At 45.9% G+C, this 17,061-nt stretch overlaps 2 protein-coding genes across 2 annotated transcripts in view; both read left to right on the top strand.

Moving 5' to 3' along the window:
• LOC137426945 (ras-related protein Rab-4B) overlaps positions 1 to 9,219 on the top strand; it is a 50,710-nt gene extending 41,491 nt beyond the window's left edge. The window contains exon 8 of the mRNA XM_068115996.2: positions 7,893 to 9,219. The gene's annotated coding sequence lies outside the window, so the exon portion shown is untranslated. The remainder of the gene's footprint in view (positions 1 to 7,892) is intronic.
• TRPT1 (tRNA phosphotransferase 1) overlaps positions 1 to 17,061 on the top strand; it is a 458,396-nt gene that overhangs the window by 431,135 nt on the left and 10,200 nt on the right. The window lies entirely within an intron of this gene.

Raw genomic sequence — 17,061 nt, 5'->3', positions numbered from 1 at the left:
CCCAGCCCGGAAATTGTGCAAGGGCACCGGGAGATGAATCGGGGGAGTGAGACCCCAAATTGAGAAGCACCACAGTTTGGGCAATGGGAATTGGTTTTTAGAACCCATAGTGTAAGATGGCCAATGGATTGGCAGGGAAAGACCCCGGGTAGTGTAAAGTGTATTAAAGTCACTTAGAAAGTAGTTGGGATGAAGATCCCCTCGCACCATCTGCATCCACTCACCTGAGGTGACGTAAGTCCACACCATGCCATGTTTTATTATTTTTATTGTGCAGATGTTTGGAATGTGAGACGCATCTTGACGTGGGTGTGACATTGTGCCTTGATGTTCCATCTCTTCCTCCTTATGAGGATTGATGATGAATTGGGTGATGGCAAATTTTGGATAGAGGGATTGTGGGAACGAATTTGGTATCGGGGAAATATGGGGAAGACGTGACATTAGCGACGAATTTGTAAAGGTGTAGATTTTGTAAATATGGGGTAAGGGCAAGGGTAGAGTAGGTGACAGGGGGGGTGACGTACGGTAGGGACGAGCTTTTCTCACTTCGCTCTCCGTACGCACTTCGCCTTGCATTGCCTTATTGAAGTGTACCCTTGTGACCTTACCCCTCGCTCACCTGTCTTTTCCCCCCCTTTGTCTCCCACCTGAGGACTGTGCGCCACTGGGCGTTGAGGGGAGCGTGCGGAGGTCGTCTTGTGTGCCAAGACCCTCTCAACCAGCATGCATTGCATTGATGTACCACTTTATGGACCGCTGTTCTGCGGCCAAGTACCACTTGATGGACCCCAGGTTCTGGGGCAGGGCACCTCTGTTGGAGACCGGCCATAGTGGCCAGGGAATCTTGCTTGCGGACCTCGGTAAGGTGGCACCTATGCCAAACAGGTGGACCACCCTTAGTTGGCCCCTGTGGCCCTAAATAAAAATGGACACGGTTTGTGCTTTTTATATTTCCAAGTAGGCCGCATGAAGCAAGAAGACATCGGGAAGAACATCGGCCCAGCAGAGAAGGAGAAGACCACCACCAGTTGTTTTTTTGTGTTTATTACAAACAGTAATGACTGTGCACTGGTTGGTGCTTTTGGGTGCTTTGGTGTTATTGGTACTGGTGCATCGATGCCATGCGTGCTGTCTCCTCCCTCCCAACAGGAATTTCCTTCTTTTTGTTTCCCTAAAAAGATAAAAGAAAAAAACACAGGTCCTGGGTTGCGTTGTAAATAAGAAATAACGTCACTGTAAATAATGCTCCACACCGTAAATGTATAGCTTGAAAACAATTCCGCAATTCGGTTATCCTGTGGGCGCAAATCTGTTAGGCAGGGTGCAATGCAGCAGGGGGACATATTTATTTGTGTTTTAAAATTGTCACACTCAGGGTCAGGTTAATTCTAGAGGGAATTACACCTACGTGTCACACTAAGTTAAAGTTTTATAGGCCCGAGGATGGGCCTGAAGGAAGGAGGGTGCAGTGTAACGAATTTGAGAAGTATGGTTTTGTTGTGTGTAACTGACCCTCGTAATGTAAAGAAAGGTCGAAGCTCGTCCTCTTAGTTAATTTCATAAACCTACACACAGGACACCATATATCCTTTTAAATAGTTAGTCCCTTATTCTCTGTAGGTTAAGGATGTGTTTCCCACTAGTTTGACTCTTCATTGCACCGAATTAAATAAGAGTAGGCCCTCCGACGCCCCATGGCAGCTTCCAAGTGCCAGGTTTGCCACTTTGCTGCAATTGACTCTTTAGGCACTTTGCTGCATTTCCATCTGCCGTCCAGTTTGCTGCAATTGACTCTAGGCACTTTGCTGCATTTTCATCTGCCGTCCAGTTTGCTGCAATTGACTCTTTAGGCACTTTGCTGCATTTTCATCTGCCGTCCACTTTGCTGCATTTGACTCCATTACGCACGAGGTAACGACGAAGAAGAAAGGCGGGTCTCCACCTCGTCATAGAGGGGAGGAGTAAGTCGGCCCCGCTCATCCAACCCAGAACGAGGGGTTTGGCTTGAGAGGGCGGAGAGAGAATGCTTGGGGGAGGTTCGTAAAGGGTGAAGGGCGGGGCCTATATAACCCGCCGCGGGACGCTCCCCAAGCAGATGAGCTTTTACAGAGATGAGCTTTTACGGAGATGAGCTTTGACGGAGATGAGCAGATGAGCAGATGAGCTTTGACAGAGATGAGCTTTTACAGAGATGAGCTTTTTGGAGAAGAGGAGGTCCGAAGAAGAGTGAGAGAGAGGTGCGACAGATGCGCGATCCAGCTAAAGCAGCCAAGAGAGAACGAGACGTGAGGGGGTGCTGATACTGAGCAATACGCCGAGACCCTCTAGGCCCTATTGCCGGCTGTGAAGACGCGGAGCTGCCAGCTGCTGTTCCACGGAACGTGGACCTCGACGGAGTGGAATTGCCCGGACCTTTCCTGCCCTGCCATCGGCTTGGACCTTCTCCTCCCTCCAGTGATTCCTGCCATCAATTCCCCCGTGTAAGTGTGCCCGTTTGTCCGTCTTTCATGTTGTCTTGGGGTATTAATTAAGACTGCCATATATAAGCTAATCATTGCACTATGTCTCCTGCTCCTGCAATTGCCTTATAAATCATCTTTCTTTTCCTTTCTGCTTAGTGTGTATAAATAGTAATAAATCTTGTTATTCCCTACTTTGTTTTTACTTATTCATGCTCTTTCGGTCGCTTTAGAGGTTTCCATATTGAGTGCACGTGGCGCGACTCGGCCAACGTTTGAGAATCGGGTTAGTCTTTGGTAATGCTAATGGCTCGAACGTCAGGTTGCTAAAAACCGTTCGGCAACTAACTAGACCAGCCAAACCGGGGTTCGAGCGCTACTTGTCTCCCTAGTCTGCGGAGGGACGGATAAAGGTATTCGGGATAAACCCTGGGCCCATAACCCTGATCCGTTCCATCTCGTGGGATAGCGTTACAAGTGCCAGGAACGGGGAGACGGCCAGCTTAACAGGACAAGGGGCTAATCACCCCTTGCTAACGGAAGAGCCGTCCTCCGTATCCGTACCTATATATATTGTTACGGACACGACTTTGATGTTATGGTGGGCCGAGCGGAATGGCCGCCGTGTTCGCACAAGTTACCCGATTATACTCGAACCTTGACCGAGTCGCGCTACGCTAAATCAATTGAGGAAAGGACACAACGGCTGGGTTTAAAATGACACGACACCAGGGGTACGGTTCTCAAGACCTCCGGAGGAGGTTATAATATTGCGGAAGGTTAGATTACAGGGATGAGAGGGACAGCATAGAAAGATAGGCACTTAATTACGGTCTTATAGTAGCCCCGACAGACGACAGATAAACAGGACAAAACTGACTCACATGGGGATTGATGGCAAGGAAAGCGGGTAGTCGATGGCTCAAGGTGCACTCTTGGCTCAGGGGCAAAATCGACCCGGTCCGGTCCAAAGATGCGGGGAGGTCGCTCAGCGCTCGGAGGTCGCGACTTGTCTTTCCAAGCTGGGGGCGCATCTGACGTCACGTCCGGTCAGTCGCTGCGTATATCCGGCGGGGAGTGACACGCCCTCGGCTCGTTAGCTCCGCCCCAGATGGAATCGGCCCGCCGCTTCTCACTGGCTGCGGGGGGTTACCGGGCTCCGCCCCTGACGAGGAGCTGACAGCCAGCCCCTTCGTGGTAACCCCGTGGAGCGCATGGGCAATGGCGGCTAACCAAGCCGGAGTGAGGACGCACACTCCCCGCGCCGCGCCCCCCCCTCTGTTGTTGTTGTTGTTGTTGTAGTTGTTGTTGTTGTTTCATGGGGAAGATGGGAGGAGGTATGGGGAGGTCCTAAACTCACTACTGGTGCCATACAATCACATTCTGGTGCAACGAAGAGTCAGAATTAATGGAAACGAGTCCTTAACTGACATAGACTAAGAATAACTAGCAAGAGGTCCGAAAGTTGTCTACGTGAGATGCGGTGGACCTGGGCACGACATTTAATGGGGGAAAAAGGGGAAGGTCGGTTCTACAGAGTGTTATTTACAGGCAATGGGACTAGGGAATGGGGGATTGGGGATAGTTGGGGGGTATTGGGGAAATAGGGGAATATTTACAAGCGGATATGGAGGCCAAGTCCCATATCCGCAACAATAGATATATATATATATATATATATATATATATATATATATATATATATATATATATACATATATATGTATATCCTAAAACACTCCCAGGCAGTCACTGATGAACCCACTTCTGAAAGTTTGACGAAGATCCATTCGGCCATCTCTGAGAAAAATGGTGACACACACAGGCAGATAGACAGACATACAGACCAACGGCTCTCTTATTTCATGGATGATATCTCATAACGTGGACGGGTTATGACAAAACTAGGTGGATAAGTTGGTTATGTGACAAGAACAAGCCAATTCGATTTTGGTTCAGGTCTGGATCCAGATCCGGCCTATCAGTGGGATACAAAACGTAAACTGTTCAGCCTGGCGGAGATGTGCGCTCTACCGAGTAACGTTCTACTTTAATGAGGGATTTAGCCCATCGGATTTTCTTTCCATTGAGTCTTGACCTTAGGGCCAAAGTGAATTTGGATAAGTTTAACGAGCTCTGATTGGCCATGTACTTTGGTCATGGAGCCAAAGTACATTTCCTTAACTTTGTTTGATTTTTTTCTGCTTCTTTTGTCTTCTTCGTTTGTCTTCTCAGCTCACTTTGAATAAATAAAAAGCCATCTCAACAGAAATCGTACAGATTGCAGAAATCGTACAAAACCCGGGAGCATTCATCGTGCCAAGTGGAACCCAAAAACAAAAAGGCTTATGCTATGACCATCCCATGTGGCCTAGGATGTATGTGTATTTGTATGACCATGAGCTTTGGCCTTGGAGCAAAGGTGAATGTTCGTATTGGTTTGACGAGCTTTGTTAGATCATGTACTTTGGTCTTGGTGCTGAAGTACATGCGTTTAAATTTGTTATGATGTCCCCCACCCCAGCCCTTATTTTTTTATTTTTTTATTTTTTTATTTATATATAAAGTCGTTTCTCACCAGAAATGATGGCCAGTGAGCCAGAAATGCATATGTGGATTGATTCCTCTCCCGGGAGGGAAGTGGGGGTTGTGATAGGGTTGGCTGTGCCACAAAGACTGAAAGCTTTCAGGCTAACTGATACTGGGGAGCTTGTAGCAGCTGACACTGCATTTATCAGTAGGTGGTTCTGTGTTTTGGGGGATTTTTTTTTTTAGCTCGGATGATTGATTTTTGACAATACAAGAATCAAAGAATTTGTTCTCAATTGATGTGAAGAAAATAGTTTTATTCCTTTTTTAAAATGACATTGGCATTTAATATAAACAAGAGTTTAAGCATCTGTGTTGTGATAGGGGAAATGGAACACCCTTGAACTGACCTCAGAAGTGAATGTTTCCCCACGTCGTCCAACTCTGTGGATGATGTTGGATAAGACGTCTCGTGTGGTCAGGTTGGATTTCTGCTACCCATCACTGGATCAACTACTTGTCTGAGCCATTAAAATGAAACTTCGACTTTTCTGAGAACGCAGCAAGAGACCATTGACCTCCTGTACAATTGTCATGCTCCAGGCCCTGTTCTTAGGCATGCCACCCTCCTTGTTAAATTGGTTCTAAACTAGTATGACTCCTCATCATCACCCCCACAATGGTCCTCACAGGCTCAATTCAGATCAGTTTATGATGATGTGCCATCCATGAGGCACATGTGCTTCAACATTCGATCTTCCAAACTTGTAGAACCCCTCTTTTGTCCTCATCCCTTTTGTCGCTTCGCACTACCAGATGCCTCTTACCTCCTCAGGAGGTTTTCACAGCAATGTAGCATCATTTTTAAATGGATGGACTAGTTAGTAGGTGATGCCAAAGTCTTGTGAAAAGGAGCATACTGTGTCAATCACTATCCCTTTGGGGGCTGGGATTTGAACTGGCAACCACTGGATTGCATTACCGATGCTTGATCTATTGAGCCAACTCAGAACCCGGGGGAAGAATAGTGCTTATAATATATGTCTTCCTCGTGTGGCTGTCGAATGTCTACTTATTCCCTTCTGCCCCTTGGTGTCTTTTGAACCTCTTTCTTCAACCCCCTCACCCTGTTTTATTGTGCATGTGTACATGCGCCATTGAACAATCTGGATCTTTCCACTATATTGTTCCACATTTCTGTTTTATCAAAATATTTCCGAAATCCACTGGATGAGATAAGAGTGCATTCTAACAACAACATCCAGCGGCCTCAGGGAAGATGACTGCAGAGAGCACTCGTAAGTTTGAAATTCGACTCCAATAGCAGATTCTAGTTAGACTTTTTCATTCCAGTGAGACCATAAACCCAGAAACGCCAAGTGTAGCCTCCCGAGCAGCTTGCCACCCTCCCCCCTACTTTTCAAATTCTCCGGACAAGTTCCTTAGAAAATATTACTGAAACCGCTCCACTGCTTTTGTACCCATCGCACCACACCTCATTCTTGTTTATTTATCCCGAATTTAAACCATCTAATGGCCACCGCACACTAGCCAATGTTCGCTGACGCAACACAACAACATTGTTTTGTCGGAGACTGCCATGTACTTGACTCGCACTACAAGATTGTCGATGTCACTTTTTTTCGGGAAAACAAAATGCCAATGAAGAAATGCAGGGAAATGATGAGAATGGTTTGTTGCTTTGACACTAGTGCTGGTCCGCCGGCGACATCGTGCCAGGAGAAAGAAGCAGCTGTGGGTAAAGCCTTTGGTGGAGAGAAGGCCAGGTCAGAGAGCATTCAAGTTGCGAGTGTAATTTGCTGCAAAAGATGAGCGCTGTTATACTAACTTCCAGCGGATGCATCCGACACTCTTTATTGAGCAAATGGAGCGTGTCAGTCTCCAGATCGCATTGAGAAACACGACATTCAGGGGCACCATCTTTGCTGCAGAGCGAGTCGCAATAACTTTGCAGTTTTTGCCCTAGTTAATGAGGTACTGCAATTTAAACAAGCATTGACTCTAAACACACGCACACACACACACACACACACACACATACACACACACGTCCCCCCGACCCCTCACACCCCCGACCCCGCTCACCCCCTCGCACCCCCGACCCTGCTCACCCCCTCGCACCCCCGACCCCGCTCGCACCCCTGACCCTGCTCGCACCCCTGACCCTGCTCGCACCCCAACCCTGCTTGCACCCCCGACCCTGCCCACACCCCCGACCCCGCTCACCCCCTCACACCCCCAACCCCGCTTACCCCCTCGCACCCCTGACCCTGCCACCCCTCGCACCCCAGACCCTGTTTGCACCCCCGATCCCGCTCGCACCCCCGACCCCGCTCACCCCCTCACACCCCCCGACCCTGCTCGCACCCCGACCCTGCTCACCCCCTCGCACCCCGACCATGCTCACCCCCTTGCACCCCCGACCCCACTCACCTCCTCGCACCCCCGACCCTGCTCACACCCCCGACCCCGCTCACCCCCTCGCACCCCCGACCCCACTCACCCCCTCGCACCCCCTACCCCGCTCACCCTCTCACACCCCTGAACCTGCTCACCCCCTTGCACCCCAGACCCCGTTCACCCCCTCGCACCCCCGACCCTGCTCACCGTCTCGCACCCCGACCCCACTCCCCGTTTTTGCCACCCCCCATCCCCACTCCCCTTCCAGCCCCCCCCTTCCCCACTCCTCTTTCGCCCCCCCCCCCCTCCTTCCCTACCCTCACTCCCCTTCCTGCCACCTTGATACTACTCCCCTTCTCACCCCCAACCACCACTCCCTCGACACTACTCCTGCCCCCCCCCCCCCCCTCCTCCTGACCCGACTCACCCTTGCATTTTCTCAATGTCTTCTCTCGTGTTCCCTCTCCCTAACCCTCTCAGTTGGAATGAAGAATCTGAAATCACAGCGTCGTTCGGACCTCGGCACCTCTATGGGCAGTCTGCCTTGGGACTCAGGTGTGCAGACAGTAACCCAAAGGATTATTTAATGTGTTGGTCTCTTTGCACACCGTACGTCGGCCTACTTTGCTGGATGGAAATGTTAAATGGAGTCTGCCCATCCGGTTAAACTATTGGCTACTTGTAGATGATTGTTTCTATCTGAGCTAAGTGAAAGGTGATTTTAATTCCCTTACAGCTGTGCAATTGCTTTGTATATAATTTAAAATTTTGTTTTGTAGCCCTTGTACTATGGAGGAAAGTCCTGTTTGAAGGATATATTATTATGGAGAAGAAATGTTGGTTTATTGCTGGAAGTTTCTTTAACTGTGAATTTTGAGTACTCAGGAGATGTTGGGGAAAGGAAATTAGAGGATGTGATGGGGTGGGGGTGGGGGAATGGAGAGGGAGGAGTAGAATTTGAGCTTTTTTGTTTTTTTTTAACGCCTTTGATAAAATATTCTTCACTCCATTTATATGATTTAATGACCAAGTTAAGGTTTTTGTTTAAAAAACAAAACAAAACGATTTTACCTTGAAACCAACACCACTCAGTTGAATGTTAAATTCACCTCGGCACTTTTGTTTCTCCTTCCTTGTTTTCAGGCGTCGTTTTGCTTACGAGATAATATTTTTGATTTCTGATTGGATGGAAAAAAAAAATTGATCTTCGCAACGTGTTCCGATCGCAAACTATTGATTGAAAAGCTTAGTGAATCTGTTTACAACGACCCGGCTTATCTCTTGGCAACGGTTCCAAAGGACCATAGACTCAGTGTCCGTGTGATCCAGAGGAGTCCTTTTATTGATGGTCATACGTTTGCCTTGACTCGCTAACGGCTCCGCATAGTACTGCACGGCGCCGCAGCAAGTCTTCCCTTTCCTGGTACACTGGTATTGTACGTTAACGTCTTTCTCCAAATGCTTTGTGGAAACAGCCCAGCAGTCGGCATTATAATTATCACTAAAAATCCACTGGAAACTATTCTACAGTTATGCCGTGGGAGCGGGATTTGCTCAAGATCACTCGACATCGAACTGTACGGGTAGAATAAAAAACAAGGATTTAAAAAAAATTATTTTTGTTTTTTACCCTTTACAATTGCCACGCACTCCAACTGAACCGCACTTTAACTTATTTTGATGTCAATACATTTAGCGAAACGCCTCTCATAGCCTTGCCTGTTATTGCCACACGCCATATAATAATAATTGCAGTTGTGTGTAAGAAAGCAAACCAGTGTTGTCTTCAATAAAAGTTTTAACATGACTTATTGCATTTCCTTTTCTTAATGATGAGTGTCCTTTACTCTGCATTCCCTAAACTTAAAGTTATCTGCGGCAGCCATTCCATTTGTGTATGCTTTTAGATCTAGTGTGCCGTCGTGCTCAGGTTGTTGCCTGATTAGGGGCCTTTGATTGTGACTTGTGCACTCGATTGTGTCAGGAGAGGAGGATTATGGGATATAAAGGAGGTTGATGGAAAGATTTTTCGGAAATGGGAGCATTTTTGGGTTGATGATTATTTGCTGTGTAATGCTTTAGACGGTAGTACTCCATTTGCAGGGATGGCATGGGAAAAACCTGGCTGCCCCATCAAATGTGCTTAAATACTACTATAGAGTCATAAGCCTTTTAGAAGCCATACCTATTATTTCCGAATGTTTTCATAACTAACAAGAATGAAAAAGACACCAAAATACATCGCTAAAGTGCAAAATCACCGAATTGTTCATCCTCAGAATTATTGATAAATGTCATCCAGCCAATGAACAACGATGGTTGAGGCAATTACAATGATTCCAATGGAAGGAAGTGACATTGTCTCTTGGGTATTGTACCTGTCCGATCACCAAAAAAAAATTCTCGGATTAAAAAAAAGAACACAAGCTCAATATGCCACAACCTGTTGAACACCATTTACACATTTGCATGCAAAGTGAGAAACTCTCCCTTGAAGTCTCCCTTAAATCATGGATTGCAAGTTCACATGGCTTTTAAGTTACGACAAAACGCATAATTTATGAAGGAAAAGGGTGCAGAACGGTCTTCTGATGCTTTCATTAAGATTCACAGGGGGTCGTACCGGTTATTGTAAAGAGCATTCTAACTTCACCTTTCCATATACCGTATGCATATGATTGTTGAAGCAAATCGTGCAGTAACTCCTTATGTAAATAGATCGTGTGACCCGTTTATAAGGCATCTATTTATTGCATGTACACAGGGGAGGGAGCAAATTGGAAATATGACACATTGAGAAAAGGAACAGAAAGGAAGAGTGTTATGTCCTTTTATTGTGTGTGTTGAAGAGTTTATTGAAGAGTGTTGTGTCCTTTTATGACTGCCGATGTAAATGGTTTTGTTTTCATCTCTGTCTGTTTTGTTTTTTTGTGCACAGGATATCTCAAAAAGTTAGGGATGGATTCAGGCAAAATTTGGTGGAGATGTTAGATGTGTGACATGGAGAAATGATTACATTTTGGTGAAGATCCAGATCCGGATACTAGAATTTTTTATGTGATTTTTCACCATTGAGAGATGGAGCCAAAAACGACATATAGCACGATGTCTCAAAAAGTTGCGGACAGATTCGGACGAAACTTAGGGACAGGTTGAGTGTGGCGCAAGGACGAATTGATTCGATTTTGGTGCAGATCCGGATATGGATCGAATAAATTTTTTTTTGAAGCGATTCTCCACCATTGAGTGATCGGGCTAAAACCGATTAATTTATCACGATATCTCAAATTGTAGACCGATTTGGACAAAACTAGGTGGACGAGTTGGTTAGGTGACAAGAAAGAACAGCGGATTTTGTTTTGGTTCAGGTCTGGATCCAGATCCGACATCGGTGGGAAACAAAACATAAACTGTTAAGCCTGGCAGATGTACACGCTCTACCGAGTGCCCTTCTTGTTTTAGACATGAGGACGCTCATAAAGGGGTGGATAAAGCAGCGTAGAGAGAGGGAAATGGCGGATTGGATAAAGGCAATGAAGGAATGGAAGTATCTCTTGTGTATTTATAGGTAAGGAGTAAATTGAGGAAAATAAGAGAGTGTATGATGGTTGGAGAAGGAAAGGAGGTGAGCAGAGTTTGGAAGGAATATGGGGAGGATATAGGAGTATGGAGATAGAATATAAGGGAAGGAAAGGAGAGAAGGTAAAAAGAATTTGTAAAGAAAAGGGATGGGAATATTGGACGGTATATGAAGGGTCTTGTATGACATATATTGTTGAGGGGTTGGGGGATTCTCCATGTAAATGTCCCCCAAAATAATTTACCAGATGGTGATGTCATTGCCATCCAGATCGGGAAAAATAGAGTTAAAGTTCGATAAAAAAACGTTAAAAAAAATATGAAAAATATGATCCATAAAACAACCGAAAAAAAAACATGCTGTGATGGCAATTCATAAAGGGATTGTGGTGTCATTTCTTCCTACCTTATTTGGTTGTTTTTTGGAGCGTCCACCCCTACATGTTTGTTTGTTTTTTTTCACTTTCTTTTGACTTTTATATGTGGAAATAGTCATCATGAAAGATTTCCAACACTAAATTGTGGTTTAAATGCAAAGCACACTTCATCATGCAAGATGACACCCACCGGCTTTATAATGCAATTTCCCGCACTGCTAACGAAGTGAGTGTCACAACATTCATTCAGAGTAGTGGAGAATAAATGTTCTCCACATCCAATCCCCTCTCCTCCCCCTCCACCCATGCCATGTAGAAAGTACTAACCAGTTGTGTTCTGATCACGAGAAGCATCCTGAATACTGGGAAAGCCGTTTCGTGAACGGTAATACTCCTCGTGATGAAAGTCACTGGATTTAACGAATTACCCAAATGAATGAATGAAATGAAAAATGTTCTCATTCAAAGGTAATTGTATATACACCGACAGCTATTGTTACCCTCGCCATAGGAGAGGGTATTGCATTTGTGTTGGTTTGTTTGTCTGTCTGTCTGTCTGCCTGTTTGTCCGCACAGAATGAGTATGCTTTTTCTGCAACAGTTGGTCCGATTGACAGGAAATTTTCACTATAAGAGTGCCTCCTGTAGAATTTTGTGATGAGAATTATGACGTCATATGTCACGTGGTATGGGCACCATCTTGGAAAAAAAATGAAACACTTTGCACCTCTATATCTCCAAAACCGTGCTCCATGGAGAAAAAAAAAGAAAGAAACTTGTCTCGTCAAGTACTCCCCATGGGGAACAACAACATATTGTCACGCAACTCCGATTAACATCAAAGTTTCGGAGGCCGATTATGAGGCTTTAAACTCCCGAGGCGAAAACTCAACAGCGGATTCCAATCAAGCAAAGTGCGCAGGATGGAGGGGAACGACAAGAGCCCCGCAGCCTTAGCTATGAAAATCAAACACCCAGGAAACTGCGTTCAGATATATACAGAAAATAATATAAGGATTTATTAAATAAAAGCAAGGACAGAAAAGGCACGCGCCGGTAATGAATATCCTAATCGGGACGTCCCCACACGACTGATAGCAATTACAAACGAGGGAATCTGAATTAAGGAAAATAAAATGTCTCGTCATGTACAGTGTAATCGCGGAGCTCGGCTTATCTGGCTCTAGTCGTCTTCGTGGCTACCATCCTACACCGCTCCTTCCGGCCCGATCGCACACCACGAGGTCCCTCGCTCCAAGTCCACAAGGCCTCCAACGCACCAAAAGCACCACGCGTCATCGATCTCCAACACGAGCACAACCTCAGAACCAAAACGAATGGTGAAAAAGGGAAAGAGGGCGCAAGTGCGACTGCGCGCTGTGGCCAAGTCCAAGTTCGCTCTCTCCAGACTCTTCCGAACTGAACTGCACTGCGGGTTTGCTCAGCTCAACTCCCTCAACTCGCCTGGCAGCCAACTCCCCCAAAAAATGGCGTCCGATGCTCGATAGTATCTCTGCTGATGACGTCACATTGGCGCACTCCTCAGCCAATCAGATCCTCCCACAACTCGCCGGCTCGCCCAGGTCACGCCCTCTGCGGCACTCCAACCCCCCCCCCCCCCCCCCCCCACATTCGTGGTCACCGGTCATAGCATGTGCTATGCCAGGTTCGTAGGCCTTGCGGAGGTGCAAACGGTGGTCGCCGATTGTGGCGGTGTTCCATCCAATTCCCGTTTGTTCTCTTCCAAAGTCATGTCAGGAGGGAAGGAATTATTTAATGTTGCGCTAGGGACGTAACTAAGTGTTTATGTGGTTTGCAGTGCCATAATGGACAAGGGTTTGATGACCAGGTGAGACACAGGGGCGTTATCTTTGAATCCCTATCTAACTATCACACGAATCTCCTGGTAGATCCACAATTATACATCTTATCCCGACAAACGCCTAAACATAAAGAACTTATTACATGTAGAGTCCCTATCACGACAGTCGAATACCTACCTATACAGATCTACCTAGCTCTAAATTTTGCTCTACCCCCAGACAAAACAATATTCATGATAATAATAATAATAATCATTCATTTATTTTGTATAGCGCTTTTCATGAAGCCCAAAGGCGCTTTGACAGAGTGCAAAACATAATGCATAACAAAACATGAAAACAACAATTGCAAAAAGACAAGAATCAATAGGGAAATATTTAAAGCAAAAGGAGGGAGAAGGAGAAGTGATAGTCAGGGGTTAAATGCTGTGGGTTGAATGTTGAATGCAGTGCTGAACAGGTGGGTCTTGAGTGATGTTTTGAATGTGGTGAGTGAGGAGGAGTCCCTGATGGTGTGAGGCAGTGAGTTCCAGAGGGTGGGAGCAGCGATGGAGAAGGCCCTGTCCCCCCAGGATCTGAATTTGGTCCGGATGGGGGGGGGGGGTCATGAGGTTGGTACCAGCAGAGCGGAGGTTGCGGGTGGGAGTGTGTCTGGAGAGGAGCTCAGCCAGGTAGGATGGGGCCAGGTTATGGAGGGCTTTGTAGGTCAAGAGGAGGATTTTGTACTGGATTCTCTGGGAGATGGGGAGCCAGTGAAGCTTGTAAAGGACGGGGGTGATGTGGTCACGGGTCCGGGAATGGGTGAGTAGACGGGCAGCGGAGTTCTGAATGTATTGGAGTTTATTGGTGATTGTTGAGGGTGAACCATAGAGGAGTCTATTGCAGTAGTCCAGACGGGAGGTGATGAAGGCGTGGATGAGGGTTTCTGCAGCCGTGGAGGAGAGGGATGAGCGGAGACGGGCGATGTTTTTCAGGTGAAAGAAGGCTGTCTTTGTGATCTGTTTAGTGTATTTGTCGAAGGAGAGGGTTTGGTCAAAGATGACGCCAAGATTCCGGATGAGAGGGGAGGTGGATACTGGGATACCATCGATGTTGAGGGCAAAGTTATGGGTGGATTTTGTGAGCGTTTTTGGGCCAATGATGATTATTTCAGATTTATCACAGTTAAGTTTGAGGAAGTTGATTTGAAGCCAGGATTTTATTTCAGAGATGCAGTTTGTCAGGATAGAGTGGGTGTCGGTGGAGACGGACTTGGTGGAGATGAAAAGCTGGATGTCATCGGCGAAGCAGTGGAATTGGAGACCATGACGGCGGATTAAGTGACCGAGGGGGGACAGGTAAAGGATGAAGAGGAGGGGGCCAAGAACTGAACCTTGGGGGACACCTTGGGGGAGGGGAGCAGTGGGGGATTTGCAGTTATTGATGGAGATGAACTGGCGTCTGTCAGAGAGGTATGATTTAATCCAAGAGAGGGCAGTGCCGGTGACGTTAAAGGTGGATTCAAGTCGGGTGAGGAGGATGGTGTGATCGATGGTGTCAAAGGCAGCGCTGAGGTCGAGGAGGACGAGAATGTTGAGGTTGCCAGCGTCAGAGGAGAGGAGAAGGTCGTTGGTGATTTTGAGGAGAGCAGTTTCAGTACTGTGGTTGGAGCGGAATCCGGATTGGAATGTTTCATACAGGTTATTGGCAGAGAGGTGATGTTTGAGTTGAGTGGCTACAGCGCGTTCCAAAACTTTCGACAGAAAGGGTAGGTTGGAGATGGGTCTGAAGTTGTTTAGGGTGTCAGGGTTTAGACCAGGTTTTTTTTAGAATGGGGGTAACAGCAGCAATTTTGAGGGATGGTGGGACGATGCCTGTAGACAGGGAGGAGTTTATTGTTGCAATGATAAGTGGAGAGAGAGCAGGGAGGGATGCCTTGACAAAGCTGGAGGGGATGGGGTCAAGAGTGCAGGTGGCAGTTTTCATTCCTATGAGGAGTTCAGAGAGGTCAGTAGGGGAGACCGGGGAGAATTGAGACAGTGGAAGGCAGGATAAGGGGGGGCAGGTGGTTGGAGGGGGAGCGGGTGCGGCGGTGGTCAAGCTGTTGTAGATGTTATCAATTTTGCGTTGGAAGAAAGAAAGGAAGGAGATGCAGTTGTCTACTGTGAATGACTGGGTGGTGGTGTCCAGGGGGCGGAGGAGTTTGTTTATTGTCGAGAAGAGTGATTTTGGGTTTCCGGAGCCAGAGTGGATAATTTGAGAGTAGTAGGCGGAGCGGGCGTGGGAGAGGGCATCTTTGTAGTGTTGTAGGTGGTCCTTGTAGGCTTGGGAGTGAACTGCGAGACCTGTTTTATTGCGATGTCATCGGTGCCTTCATTATGACATAATTGAACAAGTAGAACGCTTGATCCGATCAGTTTGAAATTTCTTGAGCGTGATCTACAAAAAAATGATATGGGAGAATTAAATTGCTGACATCATTGGTCACGTGTTTTGGCAGCCACATTGGATTGAACATAAATCTACATTGTCAATAAACTACACAAACACAGCAGCTGATAAACACCACAAAAAATACATCACACCCACAAGCCCTGGAGAGGGTTTGCAATCTCTGTTTTATTATTGTAGTTTGAAAAGTTGTTGTTGTTGGAAAGGTATTTAAAGTCGTGATAACACTGACTGTAACCTCATGTCTTAAAGGTATTGATATAATGTTATACCTTTATGCTTTTTATCTATCGTGATTTTTGAAAAAATAAATTCTTAACAAAGGGCTTTGTTACTCCCCCCAGGGAGTACTGTGTGTGTGTGTGTGTGTGTGTGTGTGTGTGTGTGTGTGTGTGTGTGTGTGTGTGTGTGTGTGTGTGTGTGTGTGTGTGTGTGTGTGTGCGCACACACACACACACAAGATATCTGGAAAAGTTCTGAACGGATTTGGATGAAAGTTGGTGGAATGATTTCCCTTGGGATAAGGAAGAAGTGATTAGTTTTTGGTGAAGCTCTGGATATTATTCCGGATCCAGGAATTTTTTGAAGGTTTTTTTACCATTGGAAGATAGGGCTCATTTTTTTTTACATTATCTTCTATATATTCTATATTTAACATTGTGATATGAAAATAGTTTTCATATTTGTTGTAAATGTAGTTTAAACTCGTGGTTATGCGTGAGAGCGGTGTATTTTTTTTTATCAGCGTCGTCTTCAAGGTTCTTTTTTTTTTTTTTTTCAAACAAAGACATATTCTGTCAGTTTAAAACCACCAAAGTGTGTATTAGGTTTCCCGTTTCATAAAATGTATCGTTTGATATGTATAATGCTTTAAAATTGTTTTTTGTTTTTTCTTACCTCAGAAGAGATATCAACATTTACCTCAGCGAATGGCAATCGCGGTGTCAGTATTTGATGAACTTATAAAGACTTAGGTGAGTTATAAGTGTGACCAGCATGTGCACGGGATTCTTCCCAGAAGAATGAGTGGTCGCATTAGCTTGTACGACTTAAAATGAGCGAGTTTTGTTTTGACGTTTGGGCCAGTTTTACATGTTGTATCGCTAAGGAATGAAACGAACGTTTTGCCTGGCTTACAATTTTATTTGAAGTCACACATGCCTCAAAATACACTCACCTATATGGAATTGAACGCTGAATCCGAAAATGTAAGTGAAATTGCCTTGTTTTTTTTTTAACATTATCTTCTATATATTCTAAATATATATCTGTGCAGTGTCTGTCTTGTGTTGTCACTGAACTACTCCCTCAAACTTTTGTGAAATCGTACTATTCCAACTTGACCCACGGGGGGAGTATGCGCTCTACTGAGTGGCGTTCTAGTTGATTCTGTCTTCTTACTAATTCCCTTTCGGCAAAGATCCCATGTCGTCTTACTAA

This window comes from Myxine glutinosa, chromosome 5 (genome assembly GCF_964187855.1).
Source record: "Myxine glutinosa chromosome 5, kmMyxGlut1.1, whole genome shotgun sequence".
Lineage (NCBI taxonomy): Eukaryota > Metazoa > Chordata > Myxini > Myxiniformes > Myxinidae > Myxine > Myxine glutinosa.
The sequence above is the reverse complement of the archived record's forward strand: the minus strand, read 5'-3'. Positions and strand labels throughout refer to the sequence as shown.